This window comes from Pleurodeles waltl, chromosome 3_1, assembly GCF_031143425.1.
Source record: "Pleurodeles waltl isolate 20211129_DDA chromosome 3_1, aPleWal1.hap1.20221129, whole genome shotgun sequence".
Lineage (NCBI taxonomy): Eukaryota > Metazoa > Chordata > Amphibia > Caudata > Salamandridae > Pleurodeles > Pleurodeles waltl.
The window spans coordinates 409,070,174-409,096,650 of record NC_090440.1 but is presented as its reverse complement, the minus strand read 5'-3'; the positions used below and the strand labels follow the sequence as shown (position 1 = coordinate 409,096,650).

Sequence of the window (26,477 nt, the reverse complement as noted above, 5' to 3'; positions counted from 1 at the left end):
AATTGCTGTGTTGTATGTCTTTGTGTGGTTGAACTGCACGCCTGAGTGTGTGTGGGGATTTGTATGTCAGATCCGGTGTGATGTGTGTTTGCGGGGTATGTGGTATGGCTCGTTGCATGGATGTGTGATTGTTTGTGTTTGTTCTCTGGTGTTGTTACATTGTGTTGTGTGCATGATTTGTCCAGTGGAGGTGTGTATTGTAGGTGCTTAACGGTGTTTTGTGGTCTTGCGGTTGTGGTGTAGTTGTGTCATTTGATGGTGTTCTGTGTTGTTGTGTGTGACTGTGCTGGTACTGTGTATCTGGGGGGTTGGTGTGTGTTTTTGGCATGTGTGTGTGTATGATAGATAGCCATATTGTGTGTGTACATTGTGTGTGCATGTGTGTATGTGTGTGGCTGTAAGTGTGTGTGTGTGTAAGTGTGAGGTTACATGTGTGTGTGTCACCCTCGCCACCCCTCCCGGATGTGTATGTTGTGTGTGCATAGGTACATTGGCATTTTCCAACAGTGACAGGTAAATGTGTGTACTTACGGTTGGTGTCGTCGCTGGTTCCGGAGTCGTAGGGCATACAGGAGCAGAGGGAAGATGTGCAATTCAGGTTCCATGCCGTCTCCAGGCTGGTATGTGTTCCTGAAGGTGGGTGTCTCCTTTCATAGAGTTGGTTTCCACCAGGGTTTCCGTGGTGGTGCGACCGCGGCGGAAACCTTGGTGGTATGCAGCTTCGTAATCTGTCCTGCAGGAACATGGTATCTGCTAGCCTGGAGGTGGCTGCCATCATCTGTGGCAGCTTGACCGCACTGGCAGTACTGGCGGTGGATTGGCTGTATTCTGTTGGGAAGACCGCCCTGGTTATAATTTGGCGGTCTTCTCCGCCAGCCTGTTGGCAGTACGACTGCCACTGCCAACATGGCAGTCCTGCGACTGCCGAACTCGTAATGACCCCCATTGCTTTAAACTAACAAAACCATTGAAATTCATTAGTTACATTTATTTCAAGCAACTATAGCTTGTGCCCTAAAGTAACTATTAACCAAGGCTTTGCCATTCACTGCTGTATGCCTCACATATGACATTACTCATGACAGGCTCTATGACATAATTGATAACATCACTGCAACATCTGAAAATACATCATTGAGGACAACACAGTGCATGGCGGGGGAGATAGATGTCTCCTGACACCAGTGCTTAATTTGAGCCAGTGTTTCCTAGTGGGGCCCACCAGCACTAATTTTTGGAAGATGCTATCAGTCTTAGGGGGTGCTAACTCACATCTGGTCAACATACCTTAATGTTCGGTCCAGTTGTGTTTTGTTATTTACCCTTATAAAAGATATAGCAGGAGTCAGCTTGCCTCTTGATCTACTTATATTGGTATACTCAGATGAGGGCAGCATCTAAGACCTCCTATCCACAATGAGGAAACTTATTCCTGAGTTCCTATTAGCTGGATGGCTGAATGATGTAGCACTAATGTGAAAAGAGCAATAGAAAACTGATGATAATAAATTTGGCATTTTTTGGTGGGGAGACTTGGTGCCAGATGTTCTAAGCCCATTTGCAGCCGTTAACATTATGATTTGCAAAGGCACTGGGTGTATGACCGCAAAAGGGCCGTTTCTAATGCACAAAACCAGTTTAATGACTCAGAAATGTTTTCCGAGTCATAAAATGGACTCTGTGACCCACATTAAATTGCACTTTGTAAAGGGCATGAAAGGGCAGTTCCTTTCAAGTTGGGATTTGGCATAAAAGTTATCAATGGTTTGCAACTGCAATTACACATGCCACCCATTGACCAGTTAGCTACTCCGCAAAAGAACTCCTTTGGGAACTGGGTGGCAGACTCAGCGGGGTGTAGGCAGAGGCCAAGGAGACCAATACCTGCACACCCTGAAATTTTCCAAAATGGATTTTTTTTTAAGCAGCACAGGTTTCTTAAAGGAATGTGGCTGCTTGAAAAAATCCATTTTGGAATGCAATCTTGGGTTTGGTGGTCTGCTATTGCTTGCAGGTCACCATTTCTGTGATTAGGTCCAATGAAAAGGGCTTAATAATTGGGACCTGCCTAACGAATATTAATTACGCATGTGATTCTGTGGCCCATGAGATACGCTATTTTATTTACTGACATGTTGGTACATAGGTCGGTTTGCAAAATCTGATTCCATTCACAGTCACTGAGCAATTTGCGTCCACGTCTTGAAAGTGGAATAGCAGCAAATCTGGCCATAACTACTTTGTTTATCGATAGTATGTTTTGCTTCGAGAAGATTTGGCAAGCTTTTGAGACAGGGAGGTTAAAAGATGAAACCTAATGGTGCGGAACTAGGAAGAAGAGCCATTATGCCAAAACGGCCGCCTCAACTGATGGGAGTGGGGTATCAGTTGATTTGGTTCAGTGAGGATTTATCAATCTGTCTTATTGTTATTATTTAATGACAATGATAATTAAAATTGTCTAATACACTTGCTTTGTTCATGCACCATTTTATAGCTGCATGTGAAGTTATGTGTTTGATATTATTGTACCAAAACTATTATTACTATCATTGCCACAGATCTGCATAATTGTTTTTGTTTTGTATCAGGCTCATTTGAAACTGAGTACCTTTGATAGGTACATTTAGATTTGGGGTTGTGGTATGTGTGTTATTTGCTTTTGCATAACTATGCGAAATTTTGCAAACATATACACAAATTCGGAGTAATTACATGAAATGCAACAGCAACACTTAGCATTGGAAATTTGTCCTTACATCCATTTTGAGCACGAGAACCCACTTCATGCTAAAAAATAGCACAAAAACAGAAGTACCACAAACAGCAGTCACTCGTGCTATGGTTTTTCACATTATTCCTGTGCACGTGTGCAAAGTTTTTGCTGCAAACTACGCGTAATTTACATGATGCTTCGCAGTCGTGTAACTGCGGGGATTTTGCATTCCAAAACGTTTCTGAAATTACGGAAGATTACGGAAGGGCAATGTAAATTTCACCCAAACCTATATACAGAGTTTGAAATGATAAACATCATAATCAGTCCTGGCAAGTGCAAATCTGACGAGAAAGAATTGCAGTCCTTTGTTCACTTCTCAAGATCTGATTACATACCTTTATCAGAGAAGGTGGAATCCGTCAGAAACACACCCATGTCTGTAGACCTGCATAACGTCTGAGACTCAAATGTTATTGAATGCATTGTGAGAAAGATATTGCCATAACAATTGTGCCACTCATGAAACAAGTCGTCTTTTGAATGATTGGCCTTTGCATTGCTACCTGGGAATGGTGGCTTAAATGGAGTGTCAGGGATCCGCTATCCTAATTTTCAATCAATCAGGGATTTGTAAAGCGCGGATACTCACATGTGAGGGTCTCAAGGCGCTGGGGGATGGGGTGGGATCCTGAGGATCAGTCGAAGTGCCAGGTCTTGAGGTCCTTCCTGAACTGAGAAAGGGTGGGGGATTGCCTGAGGTGGATGGGGAGAGTTTTCCAGGTCTTGGCGACGATGTGGGAGAAGGATCTTCCGCCGGCTATGGTTTTCTGGAAGCACGCGCAGGGTGTGGAAGCAACCCGATGGCACTGCGCTCACCTGTCGGTCCATTGAGCTCGATGAGTCTAAGATGACGCTGAGGTTGCGAATGTGGTCGGTGGGGGCATTTCCAGGGGCGGTGGGGCACCAGGACTCGTTCCAGGCAGAGGGTGTGGAGCCTGGAACTCTGTTTTGTCCGAGTTGAGTTTGAAGCAAGTATCTTTCATCCAGGCGGCGAGCGACTGCTTTCATTCATTTGTGGAAATTGTTCTTGGTGGTAGTGGGGTTGTTGGTGAGGGAGACTATCAGTTGGTTGTTGTTGGCGTACGAGACTATGTTGAGTGCGTGGCTTCTGACAATGGCGGCCAGTGGGGTCATGTGGAAGTTGAAGAGGGTGGGACTCAGCGAGGATCCTTGGGGGATGCCGCAGCTGATCTTGAGTCGGACCTTCTGTGTTCTGCGGTGAGGAACGAAGAGAGCCATTGCAGTGCTGAGTCTCGGATGCTGGCGTCGTGGAGACATGTGCGTAGCGTGTCATGTGAGACTGTGTCGAAGGCGGCAGAAAGGTCCAGGAGGATGAGGGCAACGGTCTCACCTCGGTCAAGGAGGGTGCAGATGTCGTCTGTGGCGGGGAGGAGGGCTATCTCAGTGCTATGGTTGCTTCTGAATCCTGACTGAGAGGGGTCCAGGATGTTGTTGGCTTCCAGGAAGGCTATGAGCTGTTTGTTGACTGCCTTATTTATTTATTTATTGGATTTATATAGCGCACAGCTACCCGGAGGTTTCCCGGCGCCAAGACAGTGCAAGACAAAGGCAGGATCAAGAGATCAACTTGGGCGATTACTGGTTAAAAAGCCATGTCTTAAGCTCCTTACGAAATCTAATGAACACCCTTTCATGCCGTAAGTAAGAAGGAAGAGAATTCCAAAGAGAGGGAGCTAGGAAGGCAAAAGAACGTCCCCCCATTTTGACACGTCTGATCCTGGGCACCTGGAATTTGTGTTGATTGGAGGATCTAAGTGACCGAGAAGGCCGATAGTGTTGAACCAAGATTTTAAGATAGTTGGGAGCTAGGCCCATATTAATTCTATGCATATAGCATAGGGCTTTGAACTTGGTACGATTCTCAATTCCCAGCCAATGTAGTTCACGAAGTGCACCAGAAGTAGGAGCAATTCTGGGAAGTTGGCAAAGAAGCCTGGCCGCAGAGTTCTGAACAATTTGAAGTTTGTGTAGTACTTCTTTATTCGCACCCAAATAAAGCACGTTTCCGTAGTCCAGTCTAGAAATAACCAGCGCTTGGACCACGGTTTTTTGAGCAGCCACAGGAAGCATCCAGAGAATTTTTCGAAGCCACTTCAGGATGGCAAAGCAGGTCGAAGCTACTTTGGTCACCTGTTGTTTCATAGTCAACTGGTCATCAATAATGATGCCCAGGTTACGAGCAGAAAGAGAGGGGATTGGGGGGACACCCATCTCAGAGGGCCAATGTTGGGGGCCCCAGAGTGATTTTTTTGTTTCCAAATGACTTCTCAATGACTTTGGCCGGAAAGGGGAGCAGGGAGATGGGCCGGTAGTTCTTGAGGTCTGTCGGGTCGGCGGTGGGTTTCTTCAGTAGAGGCTTGATCTAGGCATGTTTCCAACTCTCTGGGAAGGTGGCAGTTTTGAAGGAGCGGTTGATGGTATGCCGGAGTTTGGGTGCGATGATGTCACTGGCTTTGTTGAAGATGTGGTGAGGGCAGGGGTCGGTGGGTGCTCCTGAGTGGATGGTTGCGGTCTCATTGTCGGTGATGTTGCTCCATCGGAGGAGGGTGCGGGGTGTGTTGACAGTTTGGTCGATGGGCTGGTGGTGAGAGTTACGGGTGGCCCTGGGTGGTGAAGCTGTCGTAAATGTCTGCGATCTTGCGATGGAAGTAGTTGGCTAGGCTTTCGCAGAGTTCTTGCGATGAGGAGGATGTCGGTGGAGTTGGGGGTTGGTGAACACTTTGATGACGGTGAAAAGTTCCTTGTTGTTGTGGGCGTTTTATTGATGCGTTGTTGCAGGGCGAGTTTTTCGGTGGTCCTAATGAGCTGGTGGTGATGTTTGAGGGCGTTTTTGAAGGTTTTGTGATTTGGGGGGGTCTTGTTCGTGCGCCATTCCCCTCTAGATTTCTGCAGGCCTGCTTCGATTCTTTGAGTGCAGAGGTGAACCAGTTTGCTTTCTTGGCTGTGCTTCTGTAGTGGAGTGTCTTGAGGGGGGCGAGGGTGTTGGCGTAGTAGGTGATCCATTTGTGTAGGTGGTGTGCGGCACTGTTGAAGTTAACATCGACTTGGGGGGGGGGTGTTTGTTGAGGCTGGCGGTGAGCTGGGCTTCAGTGACCTTGTTCTAATTTCTGCGGGGAAGTTGGGGAGCATGGTTGCTACCAATGGGTTTGTTGAAGGCAAAGTGAATGCAGTGGTGGTCGGTCCATTGGAGTTTGTGGTGTGGCTGATGGAGACGTGGTTGCTGGCTGAGAAAATGGGGTCCGGTGTGTGACCAGCCAAGTGAGTGGGCGCGGTGATGAGTTGCTTAAGTCCAAGGTTGGCAAGGGTTTCGATCAGGGTGGTGGAGTTGTTGTCATTTGGGTTTTCCAGGTGGATGTTGAGGTCCCCCAGTAGGATGTAGTCCTTGGATGTAAGAGCATGGGTGGTGGCTAGGTCAGCGATTGTGTCACAGAATGGGGAGCATGGGCCCGGCGGCCTGTAAATGAGGGTGCCTCAAAGAGTGGTGTTAGGGTTGGTTCCAATCTGGAAGTGGAGGAGTTCCATGTTGGTTGTGGAGTCTTCAGTGCTGGTGGATAGGCGTAGGGATTCTTTGTGGACGATGGCGGTGCCTCCCCCGGGGCAGTTTATGCAGTCTTTGCGGATGATCTTGTAACCGTCTGGGATGGCAATGGTGATGTCTGGAGCTGAGGAGGGATTAAGCCATATTTCTGTGAGGCAACGTCCGGGGATGTGGTGTCGAAGAGATTTCAGAGTTCGATGGCGTGCCTGTGGATGGAGCGAGTGTTGATCAGGATACATCTGAGGCTGTGTTCTGCTTTCTGGGTCCTCTGGGATGGGCTTGAGTGACGGAGGCTGGTGAATTTGCAGTTGCGACAGATGAAGGGCCCCTTGGTGTTACTTGGAGATGCCTGCTTACAGTTGTTGTCATGTCCTGGGTTGAGTGTGATGAGTGCTGCTGGCGTGCAGCGGTGCAGGGTGAGAGGACCAGGGGTCCTGGTCACAGTCGGGTCGCAGACAGACACAGATGGCCTTGCTTTAGGTGCGCCAGTGGCATGCCCGCTGTGCGCGGCCACACAGCGGCTGTCATTAAGTGGGGGGAGGAGAGGACAGTTGGGAGCCGGGAACAGCTTGAAAAAGGGGGGGCGGGGAAGCAGTGGCAGGGAGAATGCAAGAGAGGAGGGGGTGGGTCTGCAGGGACAGCAGCGGTGGGAAAATGTGAGAGAGGAGGAGGCGGGCTGCAGGGGCAGCAGCGGTGGGGAGAATGCAAGAAAGGAGTGGCGGCGGGGCTGTAGGGGCAGCAGCAGCGGGGAAAATGCGAGAGAGGAGAGAAAGCTAGAGAATGACAGGAGTAAGGAAAAAATGAGGCAAAGAAGAGGGAAACGCAAAGAGCGAAAAAGGCACAGAGACAGCACACTAAAAGAAAAAGGAGAAGAAAAGGGAAAGAGGCAAAGAAAGAGGAAAGCGCTGAAGCGAAAGGCACAAAAACAGCACACTAAAGAAAAAAGGAGGAGAAAAAAGAAAAGAGGCAGAGGGCAGCCCAGCAGAAAAGCACAGCTGTCCCACTAGGCACCAAGGATGAGGCGCAGGCAGAAGGAGGAGGGCCTTGAACTTCTGATAGAGGTCAGGGTTCGAGTCAGGATGGGCTTCCACTTACTGGTTGAGCTATGCGGAGGCAGATCAGTTCACTGACCAGGTCGAGGTTGTGGCTCCTGCCTCTCTTATTTTACTGCACCCTCTGAGCTCCTGCTCTGTTCATGTCCAATGGATCTCGCTAATTCTGAGCTCCTGACAATCACAGCAGCGGCGGTGGCCGCAAATGTCAAGGGGGAGGATGATGAGGGCAGGGGAAAGAAAGAAAGAAACACCATTCCTGCCACCTCCTGCCCCCTTGCTCCTCCTTTAATGGTGTGCCAGCATTCACTGGGACAGCAGCAAACACTCAAATGTCCCACAGCACCCTGTGGTGAGTTGGAAAAGGAGTGGGCTTCAAACTACGCCACCATTGCTGAGAAAGAGAAATGACGATTGTGGAAGGAGAGCAGAGAACATGGAGATGAAGTAAAGGATCAAGTTATGTGAAATGTTCACTGTTCTGTAACGTTTGTGCTCATTTAGGGCCTGATTTAGAGTTTGGCGGATGGGGTTACTCCATCACAAACATGACAGATACCCCATCCGCCATATTATGACCCCATCATATCCTAGTGGAGTTGTAATACGGCGGATGGATATCAGTCACGATTGTGACGGAGTAACCCGTCTGGCAAACTCTAAATAAGGCCATAATCTTTTGGGAACTGTTTCATGAAAAATCCAATCCATACATTTTAGCAATATAAGAATATATAAACAAATAAAATAAAAATAATACAAAAAATAAAAAATATAAAAACGTGATATGTTGCAGAATAGGAACAATCATTCCACTTCAAACTTTACACACTTCTTCCGTGATACATCTGCAAGATTGCAAGACTGGGAGCCCAAGGGCATTTCTTTTTGAAAAACAACATGCAGCAAGTAGGGTGGTGGCAACAGGGCATCCTATGCACACTAGTTGTGTGGGCGGGCCTGTAATTGGCTGATCTCACGAGTTTATCTCAGTAAGACAAGGCCCCAGGGAACCAGGTACAAATAAAGCCGGCCTTCCACACCCAGAGCATCTCCGTTTCTTAAGTCTGGCATGAGGATGATAGATTAATGGATGTCACCCCTCATATATCCCGAAACACCATGCGCTGTTTCTTGAGGACATCTCATGCCAGTCTATGGTCTGAACACAAACCTAACAAGAGAGTTCCAGGTGTTATCAGAGAAGTCTGTAATCTAAGTATAAACTCTGACCTTGCACTCCACTCCACTCCTACCAACCTTGCGGACATTCAGTAGGTCTTTAAACTAAGATCTAGTGACTTGCATCAAGGTAAGATGTTACCCAAATGTACACAGAGGTAAATCCCAAACCACTGTTCATCGAGCTAAAAAAAGTATTCATTCATACTATGTGCCATAGATGTTTTTGGTTTCGTGCAGAAGCTGTTGGTGCCAAACATGTGAGTGCAGTAGCTGTACACAAGGGATGTTTCCATAGAATGTGGTAGTACAGAAACTGTGGGTGTAGAACTTGTTGTATAGCATGTATGGTTGCAGAGCATTAGTGCAAGAGCTGCGGCATGGGATCGCCCCACCTGATGTGTTGGGGCAGGCCCTCTGGGTGCAGGACTTCTCAAGTCAAGGTTATACCTTCAAATTTCTAGTTATTCATGTGCCGTGCGGTGCAGAATCAGTCGCGGTGCAGAATCAGTCACGGTGCAGGATCAGTCACTTTTGCAATCGCCAGAAGAACTGTGAATGCAGGACATCTCAACAAAATAATTGTCAGGATGAACTTCTCACACATCAGATGTGTTAGCGCAGAACAGTGCACGATCTGTTAATACAGGACTTTTCCATATAGGTTTGGTAAGTCCAGCCACAAGGGTCCAGGTTTAGTCACTGTTGGTCCTATTCAGTGGGTGCAGCATTCATGGCTGTTGTGGGTAGCCCCAGTTTGCTAACATCTTTACACAACCTGCATAGCACTCAACTCCTTGTGTGGGAAGCTGATGAAACTGTGGTCTGTGCGGTTCTCGATTCGGGGATAATGGTTACCACACCACTGCTTTGAAGCAGCAACTAGGGAAGTGGAAGAAATAGTAAATGGGAGGAGTGTGAAGAGGAAAAAGTGGAAAAGGGATTGATGATGAACTAGATGCAAGGAGGAGATAATAGAGAGGAAAGAGGAGGATAAGGATTAGAGAGTAGGATGGAGAGAAGGGGAGAGGATTGGTTGGAGAAATGAAGGTGATAGAAAGGGACAGATGAGGATGACATATGCAAGGGTTGAGGTGATATTGAAGGAAGAGATGAGGAGACAGTGAAGGAATAGATGAGGAGACAAGCAAGGAGCAGGGATACAGCGAAGGTGGAGATGCTGATATGGGAAAGGGTTAAGGTGCATTCAAGAAAGCGTGAGATAAGAAAAAAGGAGTACCGAGGCAGTCAGGGCCAGACTGATAAACCCAAAGCAACTGCGGCAAAAATGATTTAACTAGCCCTGCTCCCTTCATTTCTTCGTACAATGTCTCTTTCCATCCATTTTCGCTCTCCTGCTCTCGTCTCTGATTGCTTTCTGTCTACTTTCCCCCTCCCTTCCTCTATCTCTTGAACCTCCCGGTGTCTGCTACAATTAACCTACGAGGTTGCGGAAAACGATAGCCCTGGGCTTTCAAAACCGACCTCCAAGTTTCCAGCCCAATGGGGAAATGCCAAGTGGAATAACAGGCCTGTTCGGCCCCGGAGACAGCCAAGGAAAGGATGATGATACAGTTACTGAAGGGAGAGGAGGCAGTCAATCAAGCAATGAGGTGACAATCAAGAAAGGTGAGAGACGAAAAGAAAGTGAGGCAACACAAAATGAATGAGGAGGCAGTCAAGGAGATGAAGAGGGAATAGACAAAGATGGGATCAGGAGACAAAAAAGAGGTAATAAGAAGACGTGAGGAGACAGTCAAGGAAAGGATGAAGATGCAGTGAAGTGGAGACAGTCAAGGGAGAAGATGTCAAGAGATGCAAGGGCTGGTAGAGAAAACAAGAAAGAGTGGGCTAACAAGACAGGAGAGAAGAGACAGTCAAAGAAGAGGTGAGGAGATAGCCAATGACAAGGAGACTGTCAAAGAGAAAGGGGTGTGTAGTCAGTTAAGGGACAGCTGAGATGACCATCAGAAAAGAAGTGAGAAGGCAGTCAAAAATAGCACGAGGAGACAGCAAAGGGATAGGTGACAAGGCAATTAATGAATAGGCAAAGAAACAGCGAAGGAATGGATGATAAGATAATGGAGGAAGAGATTAGGTGACAAGAAAGAGTGGGTTAAGAATCACACAACAAGTGGAGAAGCAACAAAAGAACAGAGGAGGAGATAGCTAAGAAAGGGTTTGGTGACAATCAGGAAAGGATTTACAAAAGAATGAGGTAAGTATATAAGAAGGATTGAAGTGACAGGGCGGAAGACACAAATACAATCAGGGAAGTGATGAGAAGAAATTCAAGGAAAATATGAGGCTATAGCATAGGTCAGCTCGCATGGCAAAACAGTAATTCTCTGAAATATTTTAAGACGTGTTCATTTTGGAATGCCAGAACAAAGGATTGCTTTTTTTGTCGTTTATTCGGGAAAATGTACCTGAAAATTAATCACTTTCTCAATTTTTAGCTCAGTTTCAAGGGGAGGAATCCCAGAGCCCCCCTTAGGTTAGTCCCACCACTTTCAAAGTCCACCAGCCTCCACAGATTGCTACATTCTAGAAATTCATACTCGTGGGGTCGAGCGGGGCTGAGTGCAAACACCAACCAGCTCGGAAGCCATTCAGGAAAGTGGATTCCCGAGCCAATAGAAGCTGCAAACACAGCGTGGGAATACTCTTAGCCCAGGAAAAATAGGCCCTCTTCAAACGTATTGGGGTCATTAAGCGCAGCTCATCACTAACCGGCACCTCCTTTAGGGACTGAAGTACAAACACAGCATGCCAGCAGAACAGCGGTAACTCACCATAGCTGTTTTCCTTCAAATCAGTGTTTCTTTACCTGTGGTCCAGGGACCTTTGGGGGTCCCAACTCCTTAGAAAAGTAAATAATATTAACAGATTAATAAAGTGTATATAAAGATAAAAATGTTAAGTTATTAAAACATTCTGTAAATGTTAAGAAATGTGACACTGGGGGCTAAAAATTAAGTTAATATCCTTTGAATGATTTGTGGGAGCAGTGCAAGTGCATCAGCCACAGTACGGTATGGACGATGAGCGGCCTCAATTTAATTTAAAAAGTTTCAACCTTCACATAATTTTTTTTTTTAAATCTGAAGTTTAATTTTAATTTGCGGATTAAATAAAATAAGTAATCCTTTGTGTGTGTTTAATGATTGCTTGGTTCTGTATTTTATGATAATTATTTTGCTGTTCAAATCTTAGAAAATGTTTAGGTCGTGTTCCTGGATTCCAGTCATGATTCAGTGGGGATCCCCGGGTTGTAGTAATGATTACCTTGGCTTTAACAAAAGTGAAAAAGTTAAGAACCACTGCTTTAACTCGTGCACCTGTCCGTTGCGTGAGATAACCTCGCAGAAGGACGACCAGGACACATTTCTCATCACAATAGGTTCCATAAATAAACACAGGAGGGCAGCAAAATATCACTTCTCTCAAAAACACCAACTGGTTTCTGTAACATTGAGACAATGTCAGCGAAACATATGCCCACATCCCTTCCAATAATAGCTGGGCTCTCGAGGCATGCCCTCATCATTAGTTAATCACATCTCTAAGACCAAAAGAAAGTAATGACCACGTCTTTCAATATGAAACTTCATCAATTACGTCGACAAATAAAATAAGCCAAGAAAGAAACAACATTCTCTTGAATCTCCCCTCTCAGCATTCAAATTTTCTTTTGTTCCCTTCACGTAAAGGATGAATAAGGAGAGGATAAAACTGACTATTACTGATCCAACATAAGTTTAGTCTGGGTTTATTAATTTTTTTAGCTGTGTATAGCGCGAATTAATCACCAAGGGAATCGGAGCGCTTTACATGAGCACCAGTTGCATTGCACAGCGCCACATTCATTTTTTAGGTACAGGATACCAAGGCCCACATTCTGACTTTGACGGTCTCGCCACCAGTGTGCTGCCGTGGCGGGTCCGAGTACCCCGCCGAGCAGCCGGCCTACCCGCCAGTCTTATTAGGAGTTTCCCTCTGGGCTGGCGGCAGCAGAGGAGTCACAACGGCGCTGTGTGTTACTGTTGCGAAGGACTCAGAAGCAGCAGTCGCAGTGCAGTTGGACAAGCATGGGAACTGTGATGCTGTATGTTATGGGGCGGGGTCAGTTAACTATGGGGCGGGGTCAGTTAACTATGGGGCGGGGTCAGTTAACATGGGGGCGGGGTCAATGGTGTGTAAGCACAAACAGAACATATCCCGTAGGTCCTGTTAGTGTCTCACCATCAGGTAGCTACATTTTCCATTTTGCTCACCTGGCGTGTTTTCAGACATACAACAGAATCCCCATATTATCATTACAGTACTGCCTTTCTGCCGATTCGGGAATGGCAGTGTGGCCGCCAGGAAATGGCCAGTGGAAATGCAGATAGGAATTAATCCTGGCGGGATACCGGTCGGGAACCCCCTCCTTGGGTCGCCTCTGCCTTTTCCGCTTCCACTCCGGAAGCTGGATTATCCTCTGCAGTCTTGTGGTAGTGTATCTGCACTGCCCATAATCGGGCAGTGGGACAGCCGAGGAGGCAGTGCTTGGACTGCCAAAAAAATAACTGGTGGGAAACTTCCAACCATCATTGGAATCAGGCCCTAAGTAATTTGCCCAGAATCATTGGACGCTGAACCTATGCTGGGACTCTAACCTGGTTCCCCAGTTCCAAAGTAAGCAGCTTCGGTTGTAAGCTCTAAGGCTACCCCCTTTACCCAGCAGCTGCTCATATGAGGGCAACCACTCCAGACATTGCATCATAACAAGTAAGCATCTGCAAAACATGTGGAGCCAGAGTGTCTTCAGGCTGTTACTATGCTTACAATCAAGCAAATATAAGGCATGCACAATAATATGTACCCAGTACCTGTGTACCGTCACGTAAAGCACTGCGGCCTGATTACAAGAATGGGTGCTATTTCTAGCACCTGGTAAATACCACCACAGGGTTCATTATTTATTGGGTGCGATAATTAGCATTTATTCCGATTTTTGGGGACTAACATGCAGATTTATGTGTTTAACAAACCAAAATCTGCATAATATGGTAATTACCACATCGTTCTCCTCAGGTTTGACCTGCTGAAATTTAACAAAGGTTGAGGTACTTAACTCATTTAATAATCATCGGCTGCTTTAAATAACACTCAACTCGTAATTCCGACCCATGCATAAACCGGGATTTACCTACTTGTTGGTAAAAAAACAGATTTACTCGTAATCAGGTCCTGTAAGGCTCCTGTGATTCTCACTGTATTCAGAGGCGCTCTGCCCACAACAAACCTCTTTAAATGTAATTTGGGTGCCTTTCGACAAGGTTTGGCAGACACGGTTCAGTGTGTTTTCAATTAGTGACTGCTGCAAAATATACTCCTTCCGGCCAATATCCATTCTGCTGCTTTCGTCCTTTTAATCCCTGGTCCTCGGCCTGTATCAGTGAACTCATTAACAATGGACTGAGAGGCAATCAGAAACTTCAATTTAGCAACAGCTTAAAAACTCTAATCAGGAAAGTATGAATATACTTTAAGAAACTGATAAACAAAGCCAAACTACTAACTGTTTACTGAAAGTTAAACTCCCATCACAGCAATTGATGATAAAGCTAGAATGTTAACTTCTTATAGAAAACCTGAACTGTGATCACAGCAACTGATATCGTGTTGAATTATTGAAGACTGAAAAATAAATGCATTTGCTCACAAATAGTAAGATATAATTGATAATGAAAAACATTTACCTTTCAGAGAAGCTTCACAAAAATAAATGTAAGTCTTCCAAGGAAACAAATATCAAACCTTATAAGATGCTGAAATCTTGAGCAAAGGAGGAAAGTTGCACGAAGGCTCGATCTGCTCGCCAAAGAAGAGTCAGTTGGCAATTGTTCCGAAATTGGTATGAGCTGTCATCAAGACCATGCTCCTCAATAGAGTTTTCAGATTTTGAGGCCGTTCAGGAAGGAACCCGCGAGAAGAAAAGCTTGAGAAAGGGCTCCGACAGAAGAATCATGCAGGATACATTCCGGATACTATTTCTGAAACAACCCAAATAAACATCTGAGGCTATCTCCAAGCAACCGTCCGAAAACTACCAGATCCACGCAGCTGATTGTCACTTGCGGGGGAGAAGGTTCCCCTTCTATTACAGGAACGTGACCTGATATTCATCTTACACAGTACAGTTGTGAGCAGAGATCTTTTCAGCCACTTTTTTGCTTAAGTTATATCGGCTGAGTTTTCAAATCAGCTTTCAATGAGGCAAGAGGGGCGGAGGCTTCTAAGTAGCAGGGATGGTAATGAAATTCTGATTTATGGATTGGAGGCTCTGGGCTGCGACTAATGGGCAAAAGGTAATAATGTTCCCTCATTTGGAGAAACATTAGTGTGCACCGTGCATTACAACCAAACTAGAGTTAATAGTTGGAAGATAGTTATATTCTGCAGATGTACATGCTACCTGGTGTCAGTAAAAGGTGGCAAGTGTATGTAAGCTTATTACTTTGCTAACGCTCTAATTTATGGTAGTGAATCAAAATTCCCATTTCAAAATATTGAAGTTACAATAATAAAGAAGAACCAAAATAAAAAATAACCTAAATAAATAGTTACCACAGTTAAGGATGTATTCATATTTAACAGTGAACTTGTGGGTGGTGATCTAATACTGATAAAAAACTATTTGATACTACTGAAACGTCAAAGTAAGTACTTTTGGAACAGAAGGAACATTTTGGGCTTAAAATTGGAAATGTGTGTGTGGAGGAGGGGACTATAGTATTGTGACTACAATGAAAAAACATCACTTAAACATATATGGGGTATGACATTTAAAGGAGGGAAAAGGACATTTTGGATTGAAGATTCTCAAACTTTTTTGTACAAAAAAGGAAGGTTATTGACGTAATATTACATTTGGATACTCATTAACAAATGGTGTTGGAATGATACCGGAGCAAAAGTACATTTTAGAAAACATTTTATTAATGTATCTGAAAGACGAGACAATAGTGTTTCAATGATGAACAAGGGTTAAAAATATAATAAAGAAAATGTCAATTGTTCACAAGAGGCATTTGTCCTTAAATCAATTAAAACACGTCCATTGATATTTAAGGACTCTCTTCTTTGTAGTATATATTGTTTTCTTCCCAATGTTAAAGTGTAAATTACAGGGAGTGCAGAATTATTAGGCAAATTAGTATTTTGACCACATCATCCTCTTTATGCATGTTGTCTTACTCCAAGCTGTATAGGCTCGAAAGCCTACTACCAATTAAGCATATTAGGTGATGTGCATCTCTGTAATGAGAAGGGGTGTGGTCTAATGACATCAACACCCTATATCAGGTGTGCATAATTATTAGGCAACTTCCTTTCCTTTGGCAAAATGGGTCAAAAGAAGGACTTGACAGGCTCCGAAAAGTCAAAAATAGTGAGATATCTTGCAGAGGGATGCAGCACTCTTAAAATTGCAAAGCTTCTGAAGCGTGATCATCGAACAATCAAGCGCTTCATTCAAAATAGTCAACAGGGTCGCAAGAAGCGTGTGGAAAAACCAAGGCGCAAAATAACTGCCCATGAACTGAGAAAAGTCAAGCGTGCAGCTGCCACGATGCCACTTGCCACCAGTTTGGCCATATTTCAGAGCTGCAACATCACTGGAGTGCCCAAAAGCACAAGGTGTGCAATACTCAGAGACATGGCCAAGGTAAGAAAGGCTGAAAGACGACCACCACTGAACAAGACACACAAGCTGAAACGTCAAGACTGGGCCAAGAAATATCTCAAGACTGATTTTTCTAAGGTTTTATGGACTGATGAAATGAGAGTGAGTCTTGATGGGCCAGATGGATGGGCCCGTGGCTGGATTGGTAAAGGGCAGAGAGCTCCAGTCCGACTCAGACGCCAGCAAGGTGGAGGTGGAGTACTGGTTTGGGCTGGCATCATCAAAGATGAGCTTGTGGGGCCTTTTCGGGTTGAGGATGGAGTCAAGCTCAACTCCCAGTCCTACTGCCAGTTCCTGGAAGACACCTTCTTCAAGCAGTGGTACAGGAAGAAGCCTGCATCCTTCAAGAAAAACATGATTTTCATGCAGGACAATGCTCCATCACACGCGTCCAAGTACTCCACAGCGTGGCTGGCAAGAAAGGGTATACAAGAAGGAAATCTAATGACATGGCCTCCTTGTTCACCTGATCTGAACCCCATTGAGAACCTGTGGTCCATCATCAAATGTGAGATTTACAAGGAGGGAAAACAGTACACCTCTCTGAACAGTGTCTGGGAGGCTGTGGTTGCTGCTGCACGCAATGTTGATGGTGAACAGATCAAAACACTGACAGAATCCATGGATGGCAGGCTTTTGAGTGTCCTTGCAAAGAAAGGTGGCTATATTGGTCACTGATTTGTTTTTGTTTTGTTTTTGAATGTCAGAAATGTATATTTGTGAATGTTGAGATGTTATATTGGTTTCACTGGTAATAATAAATAATTGAAATGGGTATATATATTTTTTTTGTTAAGTTGCCTAATAATTATGCACAGTAATAGTCACCTGCACACACAGATATCCCCCTAACATAGCTAAAACTAAAAACAAACTAAAAACTACTTCCACAAATATTCAGCTTTGATATTAATGAGTTTTTTGGGTTCATTGAGAACATGGTTGTTGTTCAATAATAAAATTAATCCTCAAAAATACAACTTGCCTAATAATTCTGCACTCCCTGTAGATGCTTATATACTTCATATTGTAATACAATATTTTGATGCCCCGAAATAGTGGCACAAGCTTTTTAATAAATATCCTTAATTAGTCATGGCACAAGTTTGGTTAATGCTTTAGCTGTGTACAGGGGGAGGTGTGGTGTTGTTGCATATGTTCAGCCTCTCTTACCTGCCTTCAGTAGCTGTGGTGGAAATATGAATCTAGGTGCATGGTGGGTTCAAGAGAACCCCAAGGGTTTTGCCTGAAGGACAAGGAATCAGGGTACCAACAGATGGAATCGAGAGTGTCAGGTGCAGCTGACGCAGTGTAGCATAGCATTTCTGTTTTTTCGGCCATGAGCTTGAGCGAGGGCTAGCTATTCAATGTAGGATTGATGTTAGGCAGCAGGAAGCACGCGTGTGGGGGAGTGGAAACCAAGAAAGAGGATAGTTCAATGTTAGGTGAGTGAAGTTTCTTGAGATTCCAAAAGAGGATATAATGTCACTAAGGGACAAGGGGGACAGGTAACAAAGTAGTAGATTCAGGCCTTTGTGGGTGCAGATTGGTGTCAAAGGCTCAACGTAGGGGTTGGTCCTCAAGTTATTTCTTAAAGAGACAGAGGAAAGGGCCACCCCTTCTCTGTCCTTGGTGTAACATAGACGCATGGCAGGACGCCCTCTGGGAAGTACTATCGGATAGCAACAGGAGGAAATAGCAAGAAGGCCTCAAAGATGCCGGATCCCAACAACAGGGCTGTGTAGGAGGCTGGCCTGGCCTGTAGTGGGTACCAAGGGGTACTTACACTTTGTACCAGGTCCAGTTATCCCTTATTAGTGTAGAAGAGGTGTCTAGCAGCTTAGGCTGAAAGAAAAGGGTAGCTTAGCAGAGCAGCTTAGGCTGAACTAGGAGACATGCAAAGCTCCCACTATACCGCTGGTGTCATATGCACAATATCATAAGAAAACACAATACACAGATATACTAAAAATAAAGGTACTTTATTTTTATGACAATATGCCAAAAATATCTCAGTGAGTACCCTCAGTATGAGGATAGCAAATATACACAAGATATATGTACACAATACCAAAATTATGCAGTAATAGCAATAGAAAACAGTGCAAGCAATGTATAGTCACAATAGATTGCAATGGGAACACATAGGTATAGGGGCAACACAAACCATATACTCCAAAAGTGGAATGCGAATAACGTATGGACCCCAAACCTATGTGACCTGCCTTAGGTCTAAAGCTCGCCCCCCACGTCCGCAGCACCAACCTGCTGTCTCCTGCCTCTGACCCCCGCCCACGCTGCTGCTAGCGTGTTCGAGGCCCTCCTCCACCCGCAGGCATCCTCCTGCGCCTCATCCCTGGTGTCTAGTGGGCTCTAGCAAGCTTCACTTGACCCGTGTGCCGCTTTCCGCCGTCCTGTAAGTGTTTTTCTATATTTTCAGCGCCTTGCCTCCTTGCGCTTCTGCCCCCGTCGTGCCCCTTCTGATTGTGCCACTTTTCGCCGTCCTGTAACTGTTTTCTATTGTTTTTCAAGCGCCTTGCCTCCTGCGCGTCTGCCCCCGTTGTGCCCCTCTGATTGCTGTGCCCCGATTGTATTTTGTGCCATTAGTGTATCTTTGTGACTGTTTTCAAATTGTGCCCAACTTTTCTGTGCCTTGTTTTTCTTGTTTTCGCCCCTTGGGCGCTCCCCCTTGCAGTTCTCTCCCTGCCGCTGCCTCCCTGCGGCCCCGCCCCCCTCGCGCCCCCATTCGCCGCTCCCTCCCGCCTCCCAGCTGCTCCTCCCTCCCCCCTCCCTTCTTAATTGCTGGCGATGCGCGTCCGTGCCGCTGGCGCGCCAGAGGCACGCCTGAGGCAAGCCCGTCTGCGCCCATCCACGCCTGGACCGCGCCCAGCGCCACCCCCCCCGGTCCTCGCGCCCCCGCACCCCATGCCTTCGTTACTCGGCCAGCGAACTCCTCGCCTTCAACCCTGGCCCCTCCACAGAGTGCTTCCAGGCCAGCCCGAAGCACACCAAAGGACCTTTTTCCTGCCGCACCTGCAACTTCACCTGCAACAGAACAACGAAGCCAGCAACAACCAACACAAACCACCTGCACTGCATCCTCCTCAACACACGCTCCGCACGAAAGCACGCCATCGAACTCTGTGACCTGCTCGACAGCACCGCCCCAGACGTAGCCTTCCTGACCGAAACCTGGTGGAACGACTCCTCGGCCCCTGACATCGCCATCGCCATCCCTGACGGCTACAAGATCACCAGAAGAGATCGCACCAACGGAATTGGCGGAGGAATAGCCATCGCCCACAAAGCTACCCTCAAGATCCATACCCACACGGACGACACCCTCAAAACAGCCGAACACCTCCACTTCCAGATTCACACGGACCCAAACACTACCCTCAGAGGAACCCTCATATACCGTCCTCCAGGACCAAGAGCCCTCTTCAGCGACACCGTCTCCGACCTCGCAAGCACCCACGCCCTCGCCTCTTCAGACTACATCCTCCTGGGAGACCTAAACTTCCACCTGGAGAACAACAATGACGTCAACACCGCATCACTGACCACCAACCTCTCCAACCTCGGACTCCGTCAACTGGTCAACACTCCCACCCACATCGCCGGCCACACCCTTGACCCACTCTTCACTTCAAGCAACCACATCTCTTTCAGCCACACCTCTGAACTCCACTGGACCGACCCTCACTACGTCCATTTCTCCTTCAAGAAAAACACCGAACACCACCGCACCCCTCTTCCGCCTCACCGCCGCTGGGGAAAAGTCACCGAAGACCAACTCACCAACACCCTCGCCAAAAACCCACCACCCGACCCCACCGACCCGGACTCCGCCGCCATCAACCTCCAACAATGGATCCTCAACTGCGCCAACATCCTAGCCCCACTCAAGAGACCCACCGCCAACCAAGAAAAGAAAAAAACCAGCCTGGTTCACAGGCGAACTAACCACCTCCAAACGCACCTGCCAGAAACTCAAGAAAAAATGGATCCTCGAGCGCACACCCGAGAACCTTGCTACCCTCAAGGAAGCCAACCGTAAACACCACCAACTGATCCGACTCGCCAAGCGCTCCCACTTCACAGAACGCCTTAACAACAACGCTCACGACTACAAGGAACTCTTCAGCATCGTGAAGGAACTCTCCAACCCCAACGCCAACGTCAACGACATCCCTCCATCCCAGAAACTCTGCGACGATCTCTCCACCTTCTTCTACCAGAAAATCGCAGCCATCCACGACAGCTTCAACACCTCACCTCCGCCAGACCCCACCCCCAACAACTCCTCCCACGCCGACCACATCACCACCTGGACCCAAATAGACGACGCCGAAACCCTAAAAACCATGAACTCCATCCACTCAGGATCTCCCTCTGACCCCTGCCCACATCACGTTTTCAACAAAGCCGACGTCGCCATCGCCCCCATACTCCGCAAGATCATCAACCTTTCCTTCAACACCGCTACCTTCCCGGACAGCTGGAAGCACGCAGAAATCCAACCTCTCCTCAAGAAACCTAAGGCTGACCTCAACGATCTCAAAAACTTCCGACCAATCTCCCTCCTCCCTTTTCCAGCGAAAGTCATCGAGAAGATCGTCAACACACAGCTCGCCCACTACCTAGAAGACAACTCCATCCTAGACCCCTCCCAATCTGGGTTCGGACGAAACCACAGCACAGAGACTGCACTACTCGCCGCCACAGATGACATCAGACTACAAATGGACAACAGCGAAACCTCAGCCCTGATCCTCTTAGACCTATCAGCCGCCTTCGATACAGTCTGCCACCGCACCCTACTAACCCGTCTACACGAAGCCGGCATCCAAGACAAAGCCCTCAACTGGATCTCCTCCTTTCTCTCCGGCAGAACCCAGAGGGTCCGAATCTCACCTTTCCACTCCAAAGCCACCAACCTCATATGCGGCGTCCCCCAAGGCTCCTCACTAAGCCCAACGCTATTCAACGTCTACATGGCCCCCCTCGCACAACTGGCCCGCCAGCACAACCTCAGCATCATCTCCTACGCCGACGACACCCAGCTCGTCCTCTCCCTGACCAAAGATCCTCTCACCGCCAAAGCCAACCTTCACGAGGGACTGAAATCCATTGCCGAATGGATGAGCAACAGCCGCCTAAAACTTAACTCCGATAAGACGGAAGTCCTCATCCTCGGGCGCACACCATCGGCCTGGAACGACTCGTGGTGGCCCACCGCCCTAGGCCCTCCACCCACCCCAGCCAACCACGCACGAAATCTCGGCTTCATTCTCGACTTCGCCCTCACCATGTCCAAACAGGTCAACGCAGTCTCATCCTCCTGTTTTAACACCCTCCTTATGCTCCGCAGGATCTTCAAGTGGATTCCAACAGGAACCAGAAAGACGGTAACCCAAGCCCTCGCCAGTAGCAGACTCGACTACGGCAACGCACTCTACACAGGCATCCCAACAAAAGACATCAAACGACTCCAACGCATCCAGAATGCATCCGCCCGCCTGATCCTCGAGATACCCCGCCGATGTCACATCTCCCCTCACCTGAGGGACCTCCACTAGCTCCCCGTGGACAAGAGGATCACCTTTAAACTCCTCACCCACGCACACAAGGCTCTACACGACACCGGACCCACCTACCTGAACACCAGACTCAACTTCTACGTTCCCTCACGTCAACTACGCTCTGCCAACCTTGCCCTCGCCATCGTCCCCCGAATCCAGCGCAAGACCTCTGGCGGCAGATCCTTCTCCTACCTCGCCGCCAAGACCTGGAACGCACTCCCGACCTCACTACGCCAGACCCAGGACCTCCTCACCTTCAGGAGACTCCTCAAGACATGGCTCTTCGAACGATAGCAGCACCACCCCCCCCTAGCGCCTCGAAACCCTAACGGGTACATAGCGCGCTTTATAAATTATTGATTGATTGAGCTTGTAGAGGGTCGCTGGGACTGTAAGAAAACAGTGAGGGTTAGAAAAATAGCCCACCCCAAGACCCTGAAAAGTAGGTGTAAAGTGCACCTAAGTTCCCCAGAGAGCACAGAAGTCGTGATAGGGGAATTCTGCAAGGAAGACCAACACCAGCAATGCAACAACAATGGATTTCCAGATGAGAGAACCTGTGGAACAAGGGGACCAAGTCCAAGAGTCACACTCAAGTCGTGAGTGGGCAGATGCCCAAGAAATGCCAGCTGAGGGTGCAAAGAAGCTGCCACCGGATGGTAGAAGCTGTGGATTCTGCAAGAACAAAGAGGACTAGGAACTTCCCCTTTGGAGGATGGATGTCCCACGTCGTGAAGAAGCTTGCAGACGTGTTTCCGTGCAGAAAGACCGCAAACAAGCCTTGCTAGCTGCAAGGGTTGCGGTTAGGGTTTTTGGATCCTGCTGTGGCCCAGGAGGGACCAGGATGTCGCCAATTGCGTGAGGAGACAGAGGGGGTGCCCACCAAGACAAGGAGCCCACTCAGAAGCAGGCAGCACCCGCAGAAGTGCCGGAACAGGCACTACGAAGAAGAGTGAACCGGAGCTCACCCGAAGTCACAAAAGAAGGTCCCACGACGCCAGAGGACAACTCAGGAGGTCGTGCACTGCAGGTTAGAGTGTCAGGGACCCAGGCTTGACTGTGCACAAAGGAAATCCTGGAAGAGTGCACAGGAGCCGGAGCAGCTGCAAATGGAGTACCCAGCAATGCAGTCTGGCGTGGAGAGGCAAGGACTTACCTCCACCAAACTTGGACTGAAGAGTCACTGGACTGTGGGAGTCACTTGGACAGAGTTGCTGAGTTCCAGGGACCACGCTCGTTGTGCTGAGAGGGGACCCAGAGGACCGGTGATGCAGTCTTTTGGTGCCTGCGGTTGCAGGGGGAAGATTCCGTCGACCCACGGGAGATTTCTTCTGAGCTTCTAGTGCAGAGAGGAGGCAGACTACCCCCACAGCATGCACCACCAGGAAAACAGTCGAGAAGGCGGCAGGATCAGCGATACAAGGTTGCAGTAGTCGTCTTTGCTACTTTGTTGTGGTTTTGCAGGCTTCCAGCGCGGTCAGCAAGCGATTCCTTGGCAGAAGGTGAAGAGAGAGGTGCAGAGGAACTCTGATGAGCTCTTGCATTCGTTATCTAAAGAATTCCCCAAAGCAGAGACCCTAAATAGCCAGAAAAGGAGGTTTGGCTACTTAGGAAGGAGGATAGGCTAGCAACACAGGTAAGAGCCTATCAGGAGGAGTCTCTGACGTCACCTGATGGCACTGGCCACTCAGAGCAGTCCAGTGTGCCAGCAACACCTCTGTTTCCAAGATGGCAGAGGTCTAGGGGACACTGGAGGAGCTCTGGGCACCTCCCCTGGGAGGTGCAGGTCAGGGGAGTGGTCACTCCCCTTTCCTTTGTCCAGTTTCACGCCAGAGCAGGGCTGGGGGATCCCTAAACCGGTGTAGACTGGCTTATGCAGAGATGGGCAGCATCTGTGCCCATTAAAGCATTTCCAGAGGCTGGGGGAGGCTACTCCTCCCCAGCCTTCACACCTATTTCCAAAGGGAGAGGGTGTCACACCCTCTCTCAGAGGAAATCCTTTGTTCTGCCTTCCTGGGCCAGGGCTGCCTGGACCCCAGGAGGGCAGAATCCTGTCTGAGGGGTTGGCAGCAGCTGCAGTGGAAACCCCGGAAAGGCAGTTTGGCAGTACCCGGGTTCTGTGCTAGAGACCCAGGGGATCATGGAATTGTCCCCCCAATACCAGAATGGTATTGGGGGGACAATTCCATGATCTTAGGCATGTTACATGGCCACGTTCGGAGTTACCATTGTGACGCAACACATAGGTAGTGACCTATGTGCAGTGCATGCGTGTAATGGTGTCCCCGCACTCACAAAGTCCGGGGAATTTGCCCTGAACGATGTGGGGGCACCTTGGCTAGTGCCAGTGTGCCCACACACTAAGTAACTTAGCACCCAACCTTCACCAGGTGAAGATTAGACATATAGGTGACTTATAAGTTACTTAAGTGCAGTGGTAAATGGCTGTGAAACAACGTGGACGTTATTTCACTCAGGCTGCAGTGGCAGGCCTGTGTAAGAATTGTCAGAGCTCCCTATGGGTGGCAAGAGAAATGCTGCAGCCCATAGGGATCTCCTGGAACCCCAATACCCTGGGTACCTCAGTACCATATACTAGGGATTTTTAAGGGTGTTCCAGTATGCCAATGTAAATTGGTGAAATTGGTCACTAGCCTGTTAGTGACAATTTGGAAAGAAATGAGAGAGCATAACCACTGAGGTTCTGGTTAGCAGAGCCTCAGTGAGACAGTTAGGCACTACACAGGGAACACACACATATAGGCCACAAACTTATGAGCACTGGGGTCCTGACTAGCAGGGTCCCAGTGACACATAACAAACATACTGAAAACATAGGGTTTTCACTATGAGCACTGGGCCCTGGCTAGCAGGATCCCAGTGAGACAGTGAAAACACCTGACATATACTCACAAACAGGCCAAAAGTGGGGGTAACAAGGCTAGAAAGAGGCTACTTTCTCACAGGCAGTTGTTGCTAGATTGCGGTTTTGGATTTGGGTAAGACCAGGACTGGAGCTGTCAGGAGTAGAGCAGAGCTGGAGCTGGCAGTACTGTAACCTGCCTGAAAAGCTATCACGTGACAGGAAGGTGCTTGTCTCAGAGCTGGACAGACTGAAATAGTGTTCATGTTTGCTGGACATCTTACAATTGAGACTCAATTCAGGGGAGTTGAACTGATGCTTAGAAAAATAAAAAAAAGACTACCATCATATTTGCAAACATTTTGCACGATCGTTGAATGGTCCCCTAGGAAATCTTTCCTTTTACACCATAACAATATAAATCTTTGAACTGACGGCGATACGGTGATTCGTGTACACTATGGTGCTGCACTTGTTGCCTCCTAACACTGACATTTCCATGAAGAGTGCGCGTTTTGTGAGCACAGGATCCTATGGAGCGCTACCAGGACAGGACAAAGGAGCGCATTGATCTTTCACACAGTACCTGCTCCCTCCAGGGAAAGGTAGGGCATGTCTCTAACCGCCCTGCTGCCTGCTAGCGTCAAGCTGACGAAAAGCGCACGGGCGATTGTCCTTTACTGGAAATTCCAACAGTATTTACACTGAAAGTAACAGAATGATCTGTGTTGTTAAAATTGAACTCTGTCCAGTTGGCCAACATCGCTCTAATGACAGTAATTAGCCAAGGGCAGAGCAGCTCTGTGTCAAGTCTGACGACACCTGAAGGTGGAATTGCATCATGTCCGGGTCAGCGGCTGAAACAGCCCGTGGGCTTGATGATCCAGCAAGGAGCGCACGCGGGCAGGTCATAGGAGGTGTGGAGGGGGCAGGCAGAAGCTGTCCTACACGGAAAAGGAAATTCACATAATTCCCATTCCTCGACTTTACCACCTACGTTATCCAATCTGTTCGGGCGTTTGTGTTTCGGGGCATTGGAGACGGGGGCCAAGCCAAGAAGTTCTGAACATAGCTGAAAAATGTTATTGAGTATATAATAGGGAATGCCAAGAGGTACCAAGCTGCCTCTGGATGCATCGAGACAACGTAAGCATTCACAGATGCTGATAACGAGTGGACTACATGAATAACAGAGCTGCAGAAAGCAGGGTCTGCATCATGCAAACACAGTGATCCCAACACTGTCAGCATTACAATGTTTGCTATCGAATTTATAGAAGTGAACAGCAAAAACATTTCAACAATATCCGCATATCTGTCTACCTGTTTTAACATCTCTAGTCCTACTTTAGTCTCAGGTTGTAATCTGCTTCTTCCAGTGCTTTCTTCTTGTGTCAAGTTCTGTGCTTGTACATGTTATCTCTTTGCTTTTGCAATACAATTGTTTGCCTCTTACAAAGGTCTGTTAGTAAGGTTGCCTTCATCCTGTAATTTGATCGCCCCAAATTTCCAGGCGATGAAATCAATTATGATTTGGCCGTTTTGGCATTGCCTTGGGGCCGAAGGTGCAAGTTTAGAGATCAACCAAGTCTTGGGACTTAAGAAGGTCTTCTTAACTTATGGTTTGCCTACCCAAGCGCCCTTCAGCGTGCCCAATGTCATCCAGATTTGCTCCATGTACCACGTAGTAAAATAGGCAATATAAACTATATGGGGTCATTTGAT

General features: G+C 47.6%; 1 long non-coding RNA gene across 1 annotated transcript in view; it reads right to left on the bottom strand.

Moving 5' to 3' along the window:
• The window catches only part of LOC138283206 (uncharacterized), a 48,170-nt gene extending 33,528 nt beyond the window's left edge, over positions 1-14,642 (bottom strand). Inside the window, exon 1 of the long non-coding RNA XR_011201127.1 lies at positions 14,378-14,642. This is a non-coding gene — a long non-coding RNA (uncharacterized lncRNA). The remainder of the gene's footprint in view (positions 1-14,377) is intronic.
• Between the last annotated feature and the right edge of the window lie 11,835 nt (positions 14,643-26,477).